This window comes from Chelonia mydas, chromosome 8 (genome assembly GCF_015237465.2).
Source record: "Chelonia mydas isolate rCheMyd1 chromosome 8, rCheMyd1.pri.v2, whole genome shotgun sequence".
NCBI classification, from domain to species: Eukaryota; Metazoa; Chordata; order Testudines; family Cheloniidae; genus Chelonia; species Chelonia mydas.
Genome location: NC_057854.1, coordinates 72,831,013 through 72,848,742, shown reverse-complemented (window position 1 = coordinate 72,848,742; position 17,730 = coordinate 72,831,013). Strand labels below are relative to the sequence as shown.

Below are 17,730 nucleotides of genomic sequence, written 5' to 3'. Positions count from 1 at the left end.
GATAGCAAAATACAGAGAAAACTAGCGATGTAAAAATCTTTAAAGGCTTCTGGTTCAGTGACTTGTCCCTTTGCATAATCTGAAGTTAGACAAATAATAGGGAGCCACTTACCTCTCTGAAGAGTACTCGCACACTTTCAGATCAGTGCAGCATACCCTTCATCTCGGAGCCAGAGCGGTTCGGGAAGGCAGACAGACACTGGCAGCTCTCAGTCAGATCTCACAGCTAAACCAGAACCACTCTGACTGAACAGAATTCTTCTAGTCTTTTGAAGTTCTAATTGAGCAGCCTAGAGCTCTGTATGCTGCGTGCAACAGCTCAGCAGCTGCAGACGCAGTTCTGAGAGACACACAAGCCAGCACTCAAGCGGTGATTTACTGCTTTCCAGCCACTCCCCTTGGTAGACTATTCAGGCTGAATCTCCCTGAACCCCCTACATAAATACTATTTACATGCGATGACCTCCCGTTGCCCTTTTCCATGGATTTGAGAACTTTAACTTCTCCCTGTAAGATACCACTGAAGCGATGATTTATCACTTCCTAACACAACCTTTAATAGGGCAATCTAGACGGCTACTGTCACTTCACTCCCAGATAATTTAATTATATTAGCACCTATTTTTGCTCACATCCAGACATGGGTGCAACTAGTTTGCAGTGTAAAGTGTATTCACGGAGACAAAAGCCCACCTACCTGTCAATGGTTGTGACCAATTAAAACAGCAGGTGTTGGGTGCAATAAACAAACAGCTCTTTCCCTCAATGAATTAACAAGGGCTCATTTACACGGAGAAAAGCAACATATGTAAAGATCAGGGTGCCCCAAGTAGACAGAAATGTTGTGTCCCTCCTCCCCATCATTTATCTTCCCCATTGTGCCAATGCAATGCACTGCATGTGGACTGGTACATATACCCAGCTCATCCATCTCCTCTCTCAAGCTAGCATCCCTTTTACTTCTTGTTTATACCCAGATGTGTCCTCCTCACACCAAGGGAATTCCTTTGCACCTTGCACCACCCTGTGAGTTCACCTACCACCACATCTGCAACACCACCTGAAGCCACCACAACTCTCACTCTGCTGAATCACTGATTTCATGCCTTGATCACTGCAGCCCCCTCCTGTTGTTCACTTCCAGTGCTAGTCTGTTCATAACAGGAACACGCCTTCCAGAGGCAACACGTAACTGTTCATAGTGGGGGAGGGCAGTGTAAAGGTTCTGGGAGGCAAGTGACCATCCCACAGAGGTTTTCAAACTGTGGGGCATGCCACCCTAGGGGTCAGTGGTGATGCTAGCGGGCTCAAGCTAACCCCACCTAGTGGGGTTCAGGGGGGGAGTGCCACCTCCACCCCCGACTCACTTCAGCAAGCCACCCAGCCTGTCTGAGTTTGGAGGGGTGCAACCAAAAATCGGGGAGGGGGGAAATACATGAGCCCACATGCCTCCCTCCCCACGCATCACCTCTGAATTGCCTTCTCACCTCTGGATGTAACATTCAGGCCCCGTGTGCCTGTGTCACCTTCCTGACTTGTCGGCAATCCCCTAGAGCTTGAGGATGATTGTCTTCCATAAAATGATAGCCAGTTAGCCCTGGTGGATCCGCAGGTGGCTAATGAGGCTGATCCAGGATCCACAGATTTTGTCACAGTTGGGGCAGACATTTCCCAGGGGAAGGGGCTGATCCACAGAGAATAGCCATGTGCTAACAACTCTCTGCTACCAGCATTAGCTCAAGTGACTATAGCCTTTCCTTAGGACCTAGAGGTCTTGGGTTCAAACTTGGCTGCTGCTGATGTCACACTTACAGGGCTAGCTGCCCTTCTGGTCTCTGAGTGCACCCCTTTACCTTTCCTCTGACAGAATCATGCAATTCTCCCACTGTCAGATCAGGACCTAAACTACAGAACCCTGTGTATCAACCATGCTAACCAGCAGGTCTGACTGGATTCAGTACCTGTGGTTCTTCCCTTCAGGAGCTTGTGACCAATGGACTACAGAGACCCAAAACAGCTTTTATAAACCAAAGTACTATTTATTTAACCACAGAACAAAGCAAACAAGACAAAGTGGATTTTTAAAACAACAGGTCTGCATGCTTACTTATCTTACCTAGGGCCCTAGGCAGGTCTGTCTTCCTCCTGACTCCTAATCTCTGGGTCTCAGTCTGTTCCCTGTTCTCTCTCTCCCCCTGGCCTTAAGGACCTCTCTCTAAATCCAGCCAAAAGCTTCTGTTCTCAGTTTCCTGCAGCTTCTTTGTCCTGCTGTCCAAAACCCACCTGCTGAGCTCAGCAGTGTGTCTGGAGGTGGAACTTGAAAGTCAATGGCTCTTTCACTGTCCCTCAAGTGTTGGTGGATAGACAACTCAGTGAAGCCGTTATACTCTTTTGCTGCCTATGTGCAAACAGCCTCTTCTTGAATTAACCTCATGTATTACAATAAACCCCTTATAACAACCAGGAAAGCATATAGAACATATAGTATTCATAAAGTACTTCAGTCACCTTCAAATCTATCACTGACCCAACCAGAGGGTTAGTGCTTACATGCAAAGGTAGGCACATCACCCCTCATCCTGAAAGATCTTTCTGGGACTGCTACTTTTTTCAAAGATATGCTCACATTCCATACTGGATCCCTTCACTTTTCCAATTCAATATCCCTCTTTTTCTCCTTTGTTAGATGCTGATCCTTTGTTGCTGTCTCCAGTTATCCAGAAAAATGTTGCTAATATTGTTATTTTTCTTTCTTTTGTCTTAGGGCTAGTCTACACTGGCAACGTTAAAGTGCTGCCGCGGCTCTAAAAAAACCCACCTCCACGAGGGGCGTAGCTACCAGCACTGGGAGTGCGGCTCCCAGTGCTGGTGCACTGTCTACACTGGCACTTTATGGCGCTGAAACTTGCTGCACTCGGGGGGGGTGTTTTTTCACACCCCTGAGCAAGAAAGTTGCAGCGCTGTAAATTGCCCGTGCAGACAAGCCCTTATTAATGTATAAGTCACAAATCTAAGGACTTTATTATCATTTTCCTCATAATGTTGCAGCAGCCTGTGAAGAGCTGACTCTGCCTTACCAGACAGAATGATATTGAATTGATCTCGAGTGGTTGTTTCTTTTTTAAAATATTTTTATGCGCTATTTCAAAATTTTTCATTTCAATCTGAAGTCTACCCCTTTCATTGTCTTCTTTCTTCCCAGAAGCAATTCTAATGAGCTTTCTTCTTGTCACTTCATTATAAGCTTCCCATATAATGTTGTTGGAGTTTCCTCCATTCTCACTGATTTCAAACTATGTTGTGACCTCGTCTTAAACTATCTAAATGACAAACAATTGGCAGTATATTATTCATTTTTCAGGGCCTCTGTGCCACACCAGAAAGTAGCAGAAAGTGGAACATGCTCACCCCAAACCAATTAGCCAATATCAGGTTATAAAAGGGACAAGATTAGAATATAATCAGCCTTCATTAAGGCTGTGAGTTGCCACAGAAGTCACGGATTCTGTGACTTTCCATGACCTCCGTGACTTCTGCAGCTGCTGGTGCGCCTGGCCCGGGGGCAGCTCAGGCAGCTGCTGTGCCAGTCTCACCGACCGCTGCTGGGGCAGCCTCAGGCTACCACACCCCATCCCCAGCAGCAGCAGGAGTTTGGTTGGGAGGGGGGGTAGGGGATTAGGGCACGGGACGGGGTGAAGCGGGCTCTGGGCAGTGCTTACCTGGCAGGGGGCTCCCCGGAAGGAGCGACATCCCCCTCGCTCAGCTCCTAGGCAGAGGCTTGGCCAGACAGCTCTGTGTGCTGTCTCCACCTGCAGGCACTACCCCCGCAGCTCCCATTGGCCGCGGTTCCCAGCCAATGGGAACTGTGAAGCCGGCACTCTGGGCAGAGGCAGTGCACAGAGCTGCCAGGCCATGCCTCCACCTAGGAGCTGAGCGAGGGGGATGTCCCCACTTCCGGGGAGGCACGGAGCCAGGTAGGGAGCCTGCCAGCCCAGCCAACCCCCCCCCCAGTACTAGTGGGGGTCCCGGGCCACATGCTGCTGCCCCTCCCCCAGCACCTGCGGCACCCCTGGGCCATGCGCTGCTGCCCATGCCCACCCAAGCACCCGCAGCACCCCCGGGCCACCCCTCCCCCCCAAGATTTAGTCAGGGGTATATAGTAGAAGTCATGGACAGGTCACGGGTTATATAGCCCATAACCTGTCCATGACTTTTACTAAAAATACTCATGACTAAAACATAGCCTTAGCCATAATGTATAGGTGGTGAACGTGAAATCCCTGGCTAGTGGATTTAATTTCTGCCAGGCACTAAGAATAACTTATCTCTTACAGCTTATTTTTATGCATTATCCTGAAATATTTATCTGTCTCCAATCAGACCTATCTAAAATTGTATGAAATGTTACATTGAAATCACTTCACAACAGAATGAAATCCAAAGTGAAACTTGTCAAGCTAGTAATAAAACATGGACCTGAATCTGGAGCATAGATGGAGCCTAAGGTAACTTCTTAGCCCATCAAGAATCTTTAACTGAGAACAAGTGCTTTAAGGGATGGGGAGACAAAGGAAGAGGCAGGGACTGAGTACTCTTCTGAAAAGAGAACAATAGCAGGACAACTTGAGAGCTGGGTCGAAGTCAGGAAAGGGGGCTTTGCTAGGGGATGGGGAGTAGAATTCCTCCAGAGAAGAGGAGAGGGTCAGGAATATTTGTGATGGGAAAGGAGTAGCCAAGCTCCCCAAAGCTGGAAAGAAGGGAAGATAGGGTGCTGAATGGGTTACAGAAGAGTTAAGATCAGATAGGGTGCCTGTGCTGAGAGAGAGCGCACAGGTGGGAATCACCTTCAGGACCTCAGTGCAGTTTATACCTCTGCTCAGTGTTCTAAGAGTAGACTCAATTTCTGTCTGTAGGGGTTGTTGGTGTTTTTTGTTTGTTTTTTTGTCAGCTCAGGCTGCTGAGGTTTTTTTCAAACTGTAGTTTCACTTCCTCATTTTATGGAAAAATTTTCAAATAAGTCCTAAAGAACAAAAATTAAAGAAGCTATCTGACAGACAAGCTATGGGGAACAAAGATCCTTCAGCAGAGGTTGCATTAAAGGGATCTAGTCTATTTCCCAAAATGAGTTAAATGTAGTGTCAGGTACAACTCTTACCCTTCAGTCCCCTGGCCAATTGTGATAGCTTTACAATCACATTTTCCTGTTTAAAACAACACTTCCCTCCCCTTCCACTGTGAAAAAAACCACACAAACAACAGGTGAAACTGTGAAACTGATTATACAGTGTTCTTAAATGCACAAAGTAAATAGACTGGGGAAAAATGCAATTTCTCTCTAATATTTTAAAGTTATAGTCCCTTGAGGTGTAGTTTGTAATAGGTAATAAAAAGGTATGGACAGTATCATTAAAAAAAAATTGGTTTCCCTTTAAATTTTAGCAGCATACAGTGTAGTGCTCCTAACCTGATCTAACACTCATCAAATCTAATCTTCAAAATGTAAACTGAGTGGCTCCAAAAGGCACTGGAAGGATCCCCTCCCCTTACTGCACAATGGCCGGATGCATTATTAAGAAATTCTCCTTTTGATAAAGCATCAGGTAGTGGTTGCTGCCAGGGGCAAGACACTAGAGCAGATGGAGCAGTGGTCTGATCTAGTACTGGAAAAAAATGTACATGGCCTCTACCCTATATTCTATTAATACAATGCGTAATGAGCAATAGCAGCAGCCAGAAGGTTTTGCTGCTAGGGGCCATATCTTTTCTGTCAGGCTTCTTCTGGTAGTGTTGGATGAATAGCTTAAAAATCAAAATAAAGCAACTGCTATTTGCTGGCCATACACCTTCCTTTATAAAAGAAGAAATTAGAGATGGACCTGAGTTGAGACACATGATTCATCCGTGCCCATCTTCCTCCTGAACTTTTGGAAAGTTCAGATCTTGGTCCAACTTTTGATCTGAACATCACAACCCAGGACCATATCTCTAAAACAAGTGCGCTAGACTAAGTCCTGGTGCAGTGATACTCAGACCTCAGTGGTTCAGGATCCAAATTAGCTATCAGCATTACCCAAAAGAGCCACGGTAGTGTGAATTCATTGTTCCATTTACTATAGTACTATATATTTGTATTTAAACAGTATGATAGGGGAAATATTTAGTTTTATATCTATATATTATATATAGATATATTATTCTCTCAGCAAAATGACTGACCAAGTATTATTATTTTATCAACTACAATTGATTAATAACATAGTAAAAGCATCCTAATTGGTTTATAATTAAATCAGTGTTTTAATATCATGTGCTGCCAACAGCTGCAGGAGACACATTAAAGAGCCACTTGCAGCTTACGAGCCTCAGTCTGAGTATCACTGCCTGGTGTAAAAGTGTGTAACTCTATTGACTTCAATTGGATGAATTTGGCCCATGGAGCTTATTTTTCTTTTTTTACTTTGAGGTAAGAACCCTGATCTTAAAAATCAAAGATTCTAAAGGTACTGGAATCCATCTCACTAACACCACCAGCGGACAAAATAATCCACTCCTAGGCAGATCCTGCCTCCAACATCAGACATTTACAGGTAGAAATAACACATTACAGACCTTTAATGATGGCTGGGGCACATGGATGCATTGATGGAGCAGTGGGAGAATGGGAAAGAAATATGGGGGAGGCAAGAAAGATATGGGAGCCTCAGGTAGGGCAAGAGAGAGAGAATATGGAAGTGTGGGGAGAGTGACTAGAATATGGGGTAGAAGTGGGAGAAGAAAGGTTGGGCAAGGGGCTAAAGAGGGACATGGAGAGAACAGAACAGGAAAGAGTAGACAGGGAATAGAAAGCAGAAGCAAGGGAGCCAGGGGAAATAGTATAGCGCAGAAAAGGGGAAGCAAGAGAGCTGTGATTGAGAGCTGATGGGAAATTATGGAAAAAATGAGTGAAGTGGAAGGAAAAAGGCGGAGGAACAAAAAAACATAGAGAGAGAGAGGTTAAGAGCCATATCCAAAGTCCATTAAGTCAATTGAAAGACTTGCATTGACTTCCATGGGCTGTGGATCAGGCTCCAGAGTGGGAAAGAAAGCTACTTCTTAGAGAACAGGCCACAGGGGAAAAAGCCATGGAAGGAAAGACTGTCAAATGGGGAAAGAGGGAGCACAAAAATAAATCAGTAGGTTTCAAATTGGTTTTCTTTAAACAGAAAGTTTGGTAGCAAAATATTATACCAACTCAAATGCTAGAGAGGGCTGAGGACTCCTCACTGTTGTTGCGGGGTGGACAGTGGAGTCTAGTGTCCCTGCCACATGTACGGAGGAGAGGATAACAAAACAAATAGAACCACATAAATCCAATATGGGCCCTTTTTTGAGTATCTATGAGTATTTCTGAACCAAGGTTTTTGATACGTGTTGGTGTTTTAACTGCATATAATTTGTCATCAACAAGGTTTCCTAAAATTCCAAATAAATAGTAGATAGGCTTCCTTCTTTGCGTTTTGGTTTTAATTGTCTAAAATCCTTCTAAAATACAGATGATTGCACGTGACATTTCACAGTTTTCTGTGGGGAGGACTCTTACCACATTTATATTGTTATTGCCTTCCCAAAGCATCCTCACTTTTGTTTGCCTAGCTACAAGCCTGAGCAGTTCTAAGACATGCTCACTGCTAATATTGCCACATAGCTCAAGAAACAAACAATATAAATGCCAGAAAGAGAACAGCAGGGAGACTTTAGACTTGTCTACACTACAGGAACTATACTGTCACTGCTATGGTGGAGTAGCTATGCTGACATAACCACACAGTATAGAACAGTGGTTCTCAACTCGTGGCCCACAGGCCACATACAGCCCAATTAGGACACAGCTGCGGCCCAGCTGTGTGCTAAAAAAATGCAAAATTTGCTGCTCCGGTCTGAAAGGGAGCAGGGCTGGCTGAGGAGGAGACAGCGTCTGGCAGCCTGCTGGAGCACTACTGCCAGCAGGGGGCTGGTGAGTGTAGTAGGGGGGCAGGGTGCGGGAGAGTGGGACTCTGGGCAGTGAGGGGGTGAGGGTGCTAGGAACGAGGGGCTTGTGGGGGTGCTGCAGCACCCCAGGTTTTAGGTTGCCCATTCCTCTGTGGAGGGTCTCTGGGCAGGGGGTGTTGGGCATAGGGGACTGTGGAGGGTTTGGGGATGGGGACTGTGGTTCTCAACCTGCAGCCCACATAACACAGTCCATGTCGCCCTGAGAACCACTGGTATAGACATAGCCTACACCAATAGAAGGGCTTTTTCCATCGGTGTAGGACCACCACCTCCCGAAGCAACGGTAGCTAGTGTGACTGAAGCATTCTTCTCTTGACCTAGCTGCATCACTGGGTGTTATGACAGCATCACTACGTCGCACAGGGGTGAGGATTTTTTACACCCCTGAGCATTGTAGCTATATCAGCCTAACACTAAGTATAGCCCAGACCTTTAAAAATATATAAACGAACAAAGTTGCTCAAATGACACTGGAATCTCTTCTCTTATCAATGTCTATAGTTTTACGAGAGGCAAGACCTACAACCACCACTTGGGCTTACACACAGCCATCCTTGCCATATTGATGGATGAGTAGAACCCATCAACTTCATGTGGCTATCTTTCTAGGAAATACTGATACTACCTTCCCTTTAAAACTAGGCTAACAGAAGAAGGAAACCTTTTGAAATCATAACCAAAACCAGACTACTCTGGCTGGAAATGGAAGCTGATCTCTGGCCTGGTGATACAGACCACAACCTAGGTCAACTAGGCAAAATAAAAAGAACCAACATCAGAAAAAATACCTTTTAAAGGTGACGTACAGAGGAGGGAAAAAAGGTGGGGGCTTGTATACTTCTGTATGATATGTTTAAAGAGAGCCTACATTTTGTAAAGGTGCTTTTTCTGCTTGTTTCTTACATTAGAAATTCAGGTCTTGTCCACTCTGGAAGATTCTACAGCCACTGAGAATTAGCGAAAGGATAATGTCACATGATTCAAGACAGTGAAAGAGACGTTTTTGAGAGAGGAAGGGATTTTTTAGTAAAACTGTTACTTTTTTTTGGTTACATTGATTTAACTTCACTGACTAATTAACACTTTGGAAAAGGAAGCCTTTGTTAAAATATTTGATACACCCATCACATCAACTAAGACTCACAATAAACATGCTTTGAGATATCCAGTGGCAACAGTGTTAATGAAAGTGGAAAATGAAGTAATGAAAGTCTCTGAAGAGAAATCAGTTTTATTTGCATATCTATCAACTCGCCGCCCCCCGAAGAGAAGTAGTGAACCAATGAAGGGGAGCAAAGATGACATCGTGGGATGGTTTTCAAACCTCCCCCTGCTCGAGAAGGGAAGAGTAGGTGGAAGAGTCTTCACAGTGCCCTTCTTTACAGCAACAGTCCACTAGCAGGTCTATGTTCCCTTTTTTCTCCAGCAGTAGAAGAGCACCATTAACATGGGCTAGCACAGTTTTGTACATGGAAACCAATGGTTTTTCCAATTTCTGTGTGATGTCTCAAATGAAAGTAATGAATTAACAGCCTCAGTGAAGATGTTTTTTATTCACCTTCTGACTGACATGATCTAGGATAAATAGGGAGCCAGACAGAAACAGTAAGAATAAACAAAGTTTGAACTTTCAAAGGACTGGGTTGTAGTTTTTAGCTCAGCTGCTTTTGGGATCTGGGACTGCCCGAGGGCCCATGAGGTACATAAAAGCCAGACCTGTAGGTTTATAATTTTGTAATTGTGTCTATGCTTTTGAGCTCCTCATTTAAAGCTGGGAAAAGGTGGGAGAAAAATTTCCAATCCTTGAACTTGTGAAGGAAAGCCGAAAGACCACACAGGTGTTGATGTCATCCCCAACTGTTATGCTAAAGGAAGCGTTCAAAGCAGCCTCCTCTGACTCTCGGCAAATGTACCAGAATACTTTGGCTCCAGTCTGGAATCTGCAAAGCAGGTAGTGAATACTACGGAACTGAAAAGTCTGGCTGTGATTCCAAGGTTTTTAAGGAAAGCAGAAGAGACACAGTGGGAAAAAGCTGATCTCTTTGAGCGTGACTTGTTTTCAACAGCAGGACCAAGTAGGCTCTTTTGTTCATCGCTTTGGCTCTCTGATAACTCTTTGCTAAAGACTGAGATATTTCTTTATATATGGCTATTTACTAGCCTCGTTGAGGATGGATTTTTTTAAAAATAGCTGCACTGTCTATCTACATTGCTCCTATCGCTACAGTATAGTCTGTATACAGTATGGAAGATTATAGTGCTGGAACATGTGGCTGCTGGAGACTGTTTTCTGGGGGATGAAGCCCATTTGTGCTTGCAGGTACCTAGAGTTAAAACGTGAGTGGCAAGTTTATTGCTCTCCCATCTCCCTTCTTAATAGCACAAATCTTAGGCCTGCTCTGCCTTGCACCACGAAAGAAAGATCAGAAGATCAGAAAGAAAAAGCAGTGTACTGCATAAGGAAAAGAAATTCAACAGTAGCATATAGTTACTTATAAAGAAATTTAAATGTAAAAACAGCTTTCCAAACCAGAAGCAGGAAGATACGGCATGTTAATTACACGTCAGCTTTTTGATCTCCTTTTATATTCACTGGCAATAAACTATGATGATGCTTATATTTGTTTAAATATATCAACGTTGGCCTTTGTTTTTTTAAACCACATAGACTAGGCTAATGGACCCATAAAAGATCTAAACATAGATCCCATTAAAATGGCAATCTCTCATTCTCTCTAGGAAAATTTATATAAACAAACTAAAAATACCAAGACATATTACATAGCCAGTCTCTCAAAGATAAAGATTTAAATATTCCCTTTTTGGGCAAGAAAATATTTTGATAAAATTGTATTTTACTTCTACAAAATTCCCCAAAGATATAAATGAAGTAAGTTTAAGCCACAAACTGTTGTTAATCAGAATTCAGCTAAATTGGAATTGCATTGAAAAACAAAGTGCTAGCTTTTTGGAATTCTGCAAAAGAAATTATCTCTCTACTTTTTGATGCTGCTCACTTTATTTTCCATTCTTATGGCTACTGTACAATTTCATCTGTATACAAACAGCACAGTCTTTAGGTTCATGACAATCAAGGTACCAATGAATTCTTAAATTAATAGCTTCTAATGCTGGTAAAACCTAAAAGATGTTTCTTAGTTATGTCAAACCAGAAATGTACCTTTAATATTTACATTGCCCTTTCTACAATGACATTTCCATCACACTGCAGGACCTGGTTACAACACAGTAGCCCTCCCCAACACAGCTGAAGCATGGTTTCGTCTTGTAGTGTAATTCAGATCAAACCATATTTTAATCATTCTCTTGAAGGCGGTAGCACAATATTGTAACACGGTTAAAACACTACATCCCATCTACACATAAGATCAAATCCTGCTGTACCTGTGTCAGCAGAGACCTTTGCTGAACAGAGTTCCCCACCCCCCCCTTGAGACTGCCCAAATCTTCTCCAACTGGCTACAGCTCCCAATGGGCAATCCACATATTAGGGATATCTGGAGTACAATACGCTCTGGCCACGCTCCCTCCCTGTGCTTCGCACGGGGAACTATAGGGAGGAACAAATGTGCCTGGGTGTAGGAGCTGACTATCAGGGCTGTCTACACTAGGCAGCTTATGTTGACCTAATTATGTCAGTGTCTATACTACAGCCTTCCTCCCGCCGATGTAAGGGCATGTCTACACTTACCTCTGGAGCGATCGATCGAGCGGGGGTCGATTTATCATGTCTAGTGAAGACACGATAAATTGACCGCCGAGCGCTTTCCTGTTGACTCTGGTACTCCACCAGAGCGAGAAGCGTAGGTGGAGTCAATGGGGGAGTGTCAGCAGTTGACCTACCCCAGTGAAGACACTGCGGTAAGTAGCTCTAAGTACGTCGACTTCAGCTATGCTATTTTCATAGCTGAAGTTGCGTAACTTAGACCGACTTAGCTCGCCTAAGTGCCCTACTACACCAACACAACAACTTCACCTCCACGAGAGGTGTAAGGCTTATGTTGGTATAGTTAGGTGACACAGTAACTATGTAGACACTGCCTCCTTTACATTGGCTGTTGGCTGTCTTGTCAATTTTACTGGCCCCCACTCCCCTAGAGAGCTGGGCAGCTGGACCCCACTCTGGCTGGGAGCTGTGGGCAAGAAGCCCCGGCAGCTTCCCCCCACTGGGAACTGGGGCGAGAAGCCCTGGTGCCTTTCTACACACACACACACACAGACACACTCCCAGCTGGGAGCCACCGGCGAGAAGCCCTGGCAGCAGCCCCCTACCCCGCCACTCCCAGCTGGGAACTGGGGTGAGAAGCCCCAGCACCTCCCCACCCCACTCACTGCAGGGAAGGGGGCAACCATGTCAGTTTCACAACTTGGTGAGCTATGACATTGACAAGGCTGCCTGGTTCCCGGCAGGGAGTGGGCGAGGGTTGGCGTGGTGGGCTGACAAGCCAGGAACAGGATGGGGAGAAGCACCGGGTGGCTTCCCCTGCTCTTGGTGGGGAATGGGGAGGGGAAGGTGGGGGCAGCCCACCGAAACCCCGAGATCCTGAGGGGCAGCCAGGCTCCTGGCAGGGAGCTGCTAGTGGAGCTGAGAGACCGGGCTCTCAGCTCCCCACACTTCCCTTAGGTCGGTGGAAGTGCTCCTGGTGAGGATGCGCACCACCGACCCAAGGAAGGTAGTGTGGACATGCACCACCGCAGTGATTACTGCAGTGGCTGCAAGTCAATCTAAAATAGGTCGACCTACATTTCTATGTTGGCTCCAGGCCCACCATGGACTCTCAAAGGTAAGGGTTGCCCTGGCATGGGGGAGATTGTGTTGCTTTTTGGCTTCTTTGCATTACCTGAGCAGCAAAAAAAGAGCCAGAATGCAGCAGAGAACATGGCCACACATAGAAAGAACCAAAGACCATATTGAAAGGATCTTAGTTACTGATTCAAAATATATGATGCCTCATTCTAATTTCATCTAGGTTGGATTAAATACTCATAGGAAACAGGTTTCAGAGTGGTAGCTGTGTTAGTCTGTATCAACAAAAACAACGAGGAGTCCTTGTTGCACCTTAGAGACTAACAAATTTGTTACAGTACAAAATTATTTCAAAATTACTGTATTCGAATTTTCAGAAGCGATTTTATACCTTCGGTCTTGTGTGTCCCCACTAAAGCGTGTGAATTCAGTGGAGTGCGTCCACAGTACCGAGGCTAGCATCAAATGTTGGAGCGGTGCACTGTGGGTAGCTATCCCACAGTTCCCGCAGTCCCCGCTGCCCATTGGAATTCTGGGTTAAGATCCCAGTGCATGATGGGGCAAAAACATTCTCGCAGGTGTTTCTGGGTGTGTGTCGTCAGTTGCTCCTCCCTCCGTGAAAGCTACGGCAGACAATCATTTTGTGCCTTTTTGGCAAGCAGACGCCATACTGCTTTCAGCAGACGGTGCACTGCTTCTCTCCTGGTACTCTGAATCCACCTCGCATTTCCTCTCGTCTTTCTATGTAATCTCTATAAGTATCTACTCTTTCTCTTCCTCATCGACCGCTTCCACTGCCAACTCTGCTCGGCCATTGTAAACTGAGCAGCACAGCTTCCGCCACCAACTCTGCTCTCCTGCTCTTGCTGCGCTCCTGAGCTTCTCCAAGTTGTCTGTCCTGGGCTCCCGCCTCCGTGAAAGCTACAGAAGACAACCATTTCCCGCCTTTTTTCAGCTATCATGAACCGAACAGCACCTCTTCCGCTGCCACTCTGCTGTCCTACGTTTCACGCCCTTTTTCCAGGATTACCCATGCAGGCGTCATAGTGTGGCAAGCATGGAGCCCACTCAGCTCTCCGCTGCAGTTTTGACCATTGTAAATACCTCGTGCATTATCCAGCAGTATGTGCAGTACCTGCAAAACCGGGCGAGGAAGCGACGACAGTGTGATTACTATACTGATGAGGGCATGGACACAGACGTTCCTAGAAGCACGACATGTGGCGATTGGGAGACCATGGTGGCATTGGGCCAGGTTCATGCCGTGTAACGCCGATTCTGGGCCCAGGAAACAAGCATAGTGTCGCAGGTATGGGATGATTCCCAGTGGCTGCGAAACTTTTGTATGCATAGGGCCACTTTCATGGAACTTTGTGACTTGCTGTCCCCTGCCCTGAAGCGCAAAGACACCAAAACGAGAGCAGCCCTCACAGTTGAGAAGTGAGTGGCCATAGTCCTGTTGAAGCTTGCAATGCCTGACAGCTACCAGTCAGTCAGGAATCAGTTTGGAATGGGCAAATCTACTGTGTGGGCTGCTGTGCTGCAAGTAGCCAACGCTATCACTGAGCTACTGCTATCAAAGGTAGTGACTCTGGGAAATGTGCAGACCATTGGGGATGGCTTTAATTCGCTGGGGTTCCCTAACTGCGGTGGGGCGATAGACGGAACCCATATCCCTATCTTGGCCAGTACGTAAGCTGCAAGGGGTACTTTTCCATGGTGCTGCAAGCACTGGTGGATCACAAGGGACGTTTCACCGACATCAATGTGGGATGGCCAGGAAAGGTGCATGACGCTTGCATCTTCAGGAACTCTGGTCTGTTTGAACAGCTGCAGGAAGGGACTTACTTCCCAGACCAGAAAATTACTGTTGGGGATGTTGAAATGCCTAGAGTTATCCTCGGGGACCCAGCCAATATTCCAATTGTAATTGCTGCTTGTTGTGTGCTCCACAATATCTGTGAGAGTAAGGGGGAGACGTTTATGGCAGGGTGGGAGGTTGAGGCAACTCACCTGGCAGCCAATTTCGCACAGCCAGACAAAAGGGCGATTAGAAGAGTGTAGCAGGGCGCGCTGCGCATCAGAGAAGCTTTGAAAGCCAGTTTCATGACTGGCCAGAGTACGGTGTGACAGTTGTGTTTGTTTCTCTTGAAGTTACCCGCCCCCTATATATATGAAAGAAAATAAAGTCACAATTGTTTAAAAACCATTCTTTATTATTTGTTGCACAACACATTGAGAGAAATCAGAAGGCAGACCGGGGGTAAGGGGAGGTATTGGGTTAGGGGGGTGGAGGAGGAGGGAAGGACAAGTCCAGAAACCAAATCAAAATTTCGGATATGCCAGCTTTCTTCTGCTTGTGAAATCCTCTGGGGTTGAGTATGTGGGTCCCCATAGCCTCCCCTCCCCCCCCCCCCGTGTTCTTGGGCGTCTGGGTGAGGAGGCTATGGAACCTGGGGAGGAAGGAGGGCGCTTATACAGGGGCTGCAGCAACAGTCTGTGGTCTTGCTGCCTTTCCCGCATTAGATCCACCATACAGAGGAGCATGTCAGTTTGCTCCCCCATGAGCTTGACCATAGCATCCTGCCTGCTCTCATCGCACGCATGCCTCCTCTCTTCGTGTTCATTTAATGCTTTTTGGGACTCCGCAATTGTTTGCCTCCACGCATTCAGCTGGGCCCTATCAGTGCAGGAAGACTGCATGAGCTCGGAGAACATGTCGTCCCGAGTTCGTTTCTTCCGCCTTCTAATCTGGACCAGCCTCTGGGAAGGAGTAGATAGGGGCCATGTTGAAACATTTGCACCTGTGGGAGGAGAAAAAGGGAGGGTAGTATTTTAAAAGATACATTTTAGAGAACAAAGGGGACACTCTTTCTCAGTGAAACAGGCAATTCATAGTACACAGCACATGTTCTTTCTGTACAAGGTCGCATTTTGCCTCTTATACTGAAGTGCCTGCCACTTTGGTGTGAGTAAGCCATCACATGCGGCCGGGCAACAGAATTCAGCTTGCAGGCAGCCACGATAAGCCCTAGGGGCACGTGGGGTTCTGCTTCTTCCGCATTCATTTCAATGCTTTCAAACTGCCGGGCCCCCTTTCCCATAGCAAGCAATGCCTGGTGCGTTTGTCATATAAAAGGAGGGCCTGCAGGCTCTCTGGGATGATCGCTTCACACAACACCTCACCCCCACCTCCCTGCACCCACCACGTGGCTCCGATGAGGCTCTGAGCAGAGATGAGCCCTTTAAACTAAACGCGAACAGCCCAGCGCGGCTGGGTTTCCCCCCACCGCATGGCTCCGATCAAGCTCTCACTCACCAGAAGTGCCTTCTCCAGGGTCATGGTCTGGGAGCCTGCCTTTGGAGTGGGGGGAGGCTATTGGCTCCAGCGTTAAGACTAGTTCCTGGCTAGCGGAGAAAACGGATTCCCCACTTGCCGCCTGTGCACTGTCCTCCTCCTCCTCCTCTTCCTCTTCGTCCTCCAATAACTCATCCTCCTTGTTCCATGCAACTCCCCCCTTGCAGGTGTCCACGGACAGTGGTGGGGTAGTGGTGGCGTCACCCCCCATAATTGCATGCAGCTCACGGTAGAAGCTGCATGTAAGGGGCTGTGACCCAGAGCACCCGTTCACCGCTCTGGCTTTTTGGTACGCTTGCCTGAGCTCCTTGATTTTTGAATGACACTGCTCTGTGTCCCTGGAATAGCCTCTTTCCGTCATGGCCCTGAAGACTTTAGCGTACGTATTTGCGTTTCTTTTTTTGGAACGTAGTTCTGCCATAACAGATTCATCTCCCCAACATGCGATGAGATCCAGTACCTCCCATTCGGACCATGCTGGAGCTTGTCTGCGAATCCAGAACTGCGTGGTCTCCTGTGATGGCGGACTGTGCTGATGGTCACCTGTGATGGCGGACTGTGCTGATGGTGACCAAACAGGAAATGAAATTCAAAAGTTCCCGGGGCTTTAACTGCCTACCTGGCTAGTGCATTGGAGTTTAGAGTGTTGTCCAGAGCGGTCACAAGGGAGCATTCTGGGATAGCTCCCGGAGAGCAATAACGTTGAATTGCGTCCACAGTACATGTAACCCAGAACTGTGATCTGGATTTTAGCGCTACTCCACTTGCCGAGGTGGAGTACAGAAATCAGATTAAAGAGCCCTTTAAATCAAAAAAACTGGTTTGGTCATGTGGACGGAATCAGTTTTATTTCGAATTAACTCAGCTAATTCCGGAATAACCGCGTACTGTAGACCAGGCCTAAGGTGCCACAAGGACTCCTCATTGTTTTTTCATAGGAAACAGTACGTCAAATACTTCTGGGAGGCAAAATCAGGAAGCACACAAATGGCAGACATGTTTTTGTATTTAACAACAGAGTTTGCAGAAGTGTGGAAGAATCCTCCATCTGTGCACTTAACCAGACCTTTTTAGAGATGAAAAATCACCATTAAGACATGCCTGTGTATCTTCAATAATACCGAACAACTTCTGAGAGTGTCTGCAAGTTAAAATAACTTCTGTCTTGTACTCCATAGAAAATGCCTAAACAACAAGTTTAGTGCTAATCTGGGTTCTTTTAAAATTCAGATTAAGACAGAGTGGAAAAGTACCTTTTACTTTGCAGTGGTGTAATTTTTGCTGAGAAATGCACATTATTTAAGAGTGGAAAGTAAAGAAAACACTGATGCATCAGTGTCTGACTTCAGTACAGTTCAGTGCTGAAAAACAAGAGTTTTCAGTGTAAATGATTAGGCACTCTTGCTCCTAGACACAGCACTTCGTCAAAGACAGACACAAAACAAAAACACTTCATAAAAGGCTGGAGACTAGATAACAGCCATTCGTCCCTACTGTGAAAACAAAATAGTCTGCAGTCACGCTTACCTGACAGAACTGATCTGGTTTACAGTGTTCCCAGAGGTTTTTTTTTAAC

General features: G+C 46.1%; 1 protein-coding gene across 1 annotated transcript in view; it reads right to left on the bottom strand.

Annotated features, from left to right (window-relative positions):
* Positions 1 to 696, bottom strand: part of BCAR3 (BCAR3 adaptor protein, NSP family member) — a 96,340-nt gene extending 95,644 nt beyond the window's left edge. The window contains exon 1 of the mRNA XM_037907682.2: positions 113 to 696. The gene's annotated coding sequence lies outside the window, so the exon portion shown is untranslated. The remainder of the gene's footprint in view (positions 1 to 112) is intronic.
* Between the last annotated feature and the right edge of the window lie 17,034 nt (positions 697 to 17,730).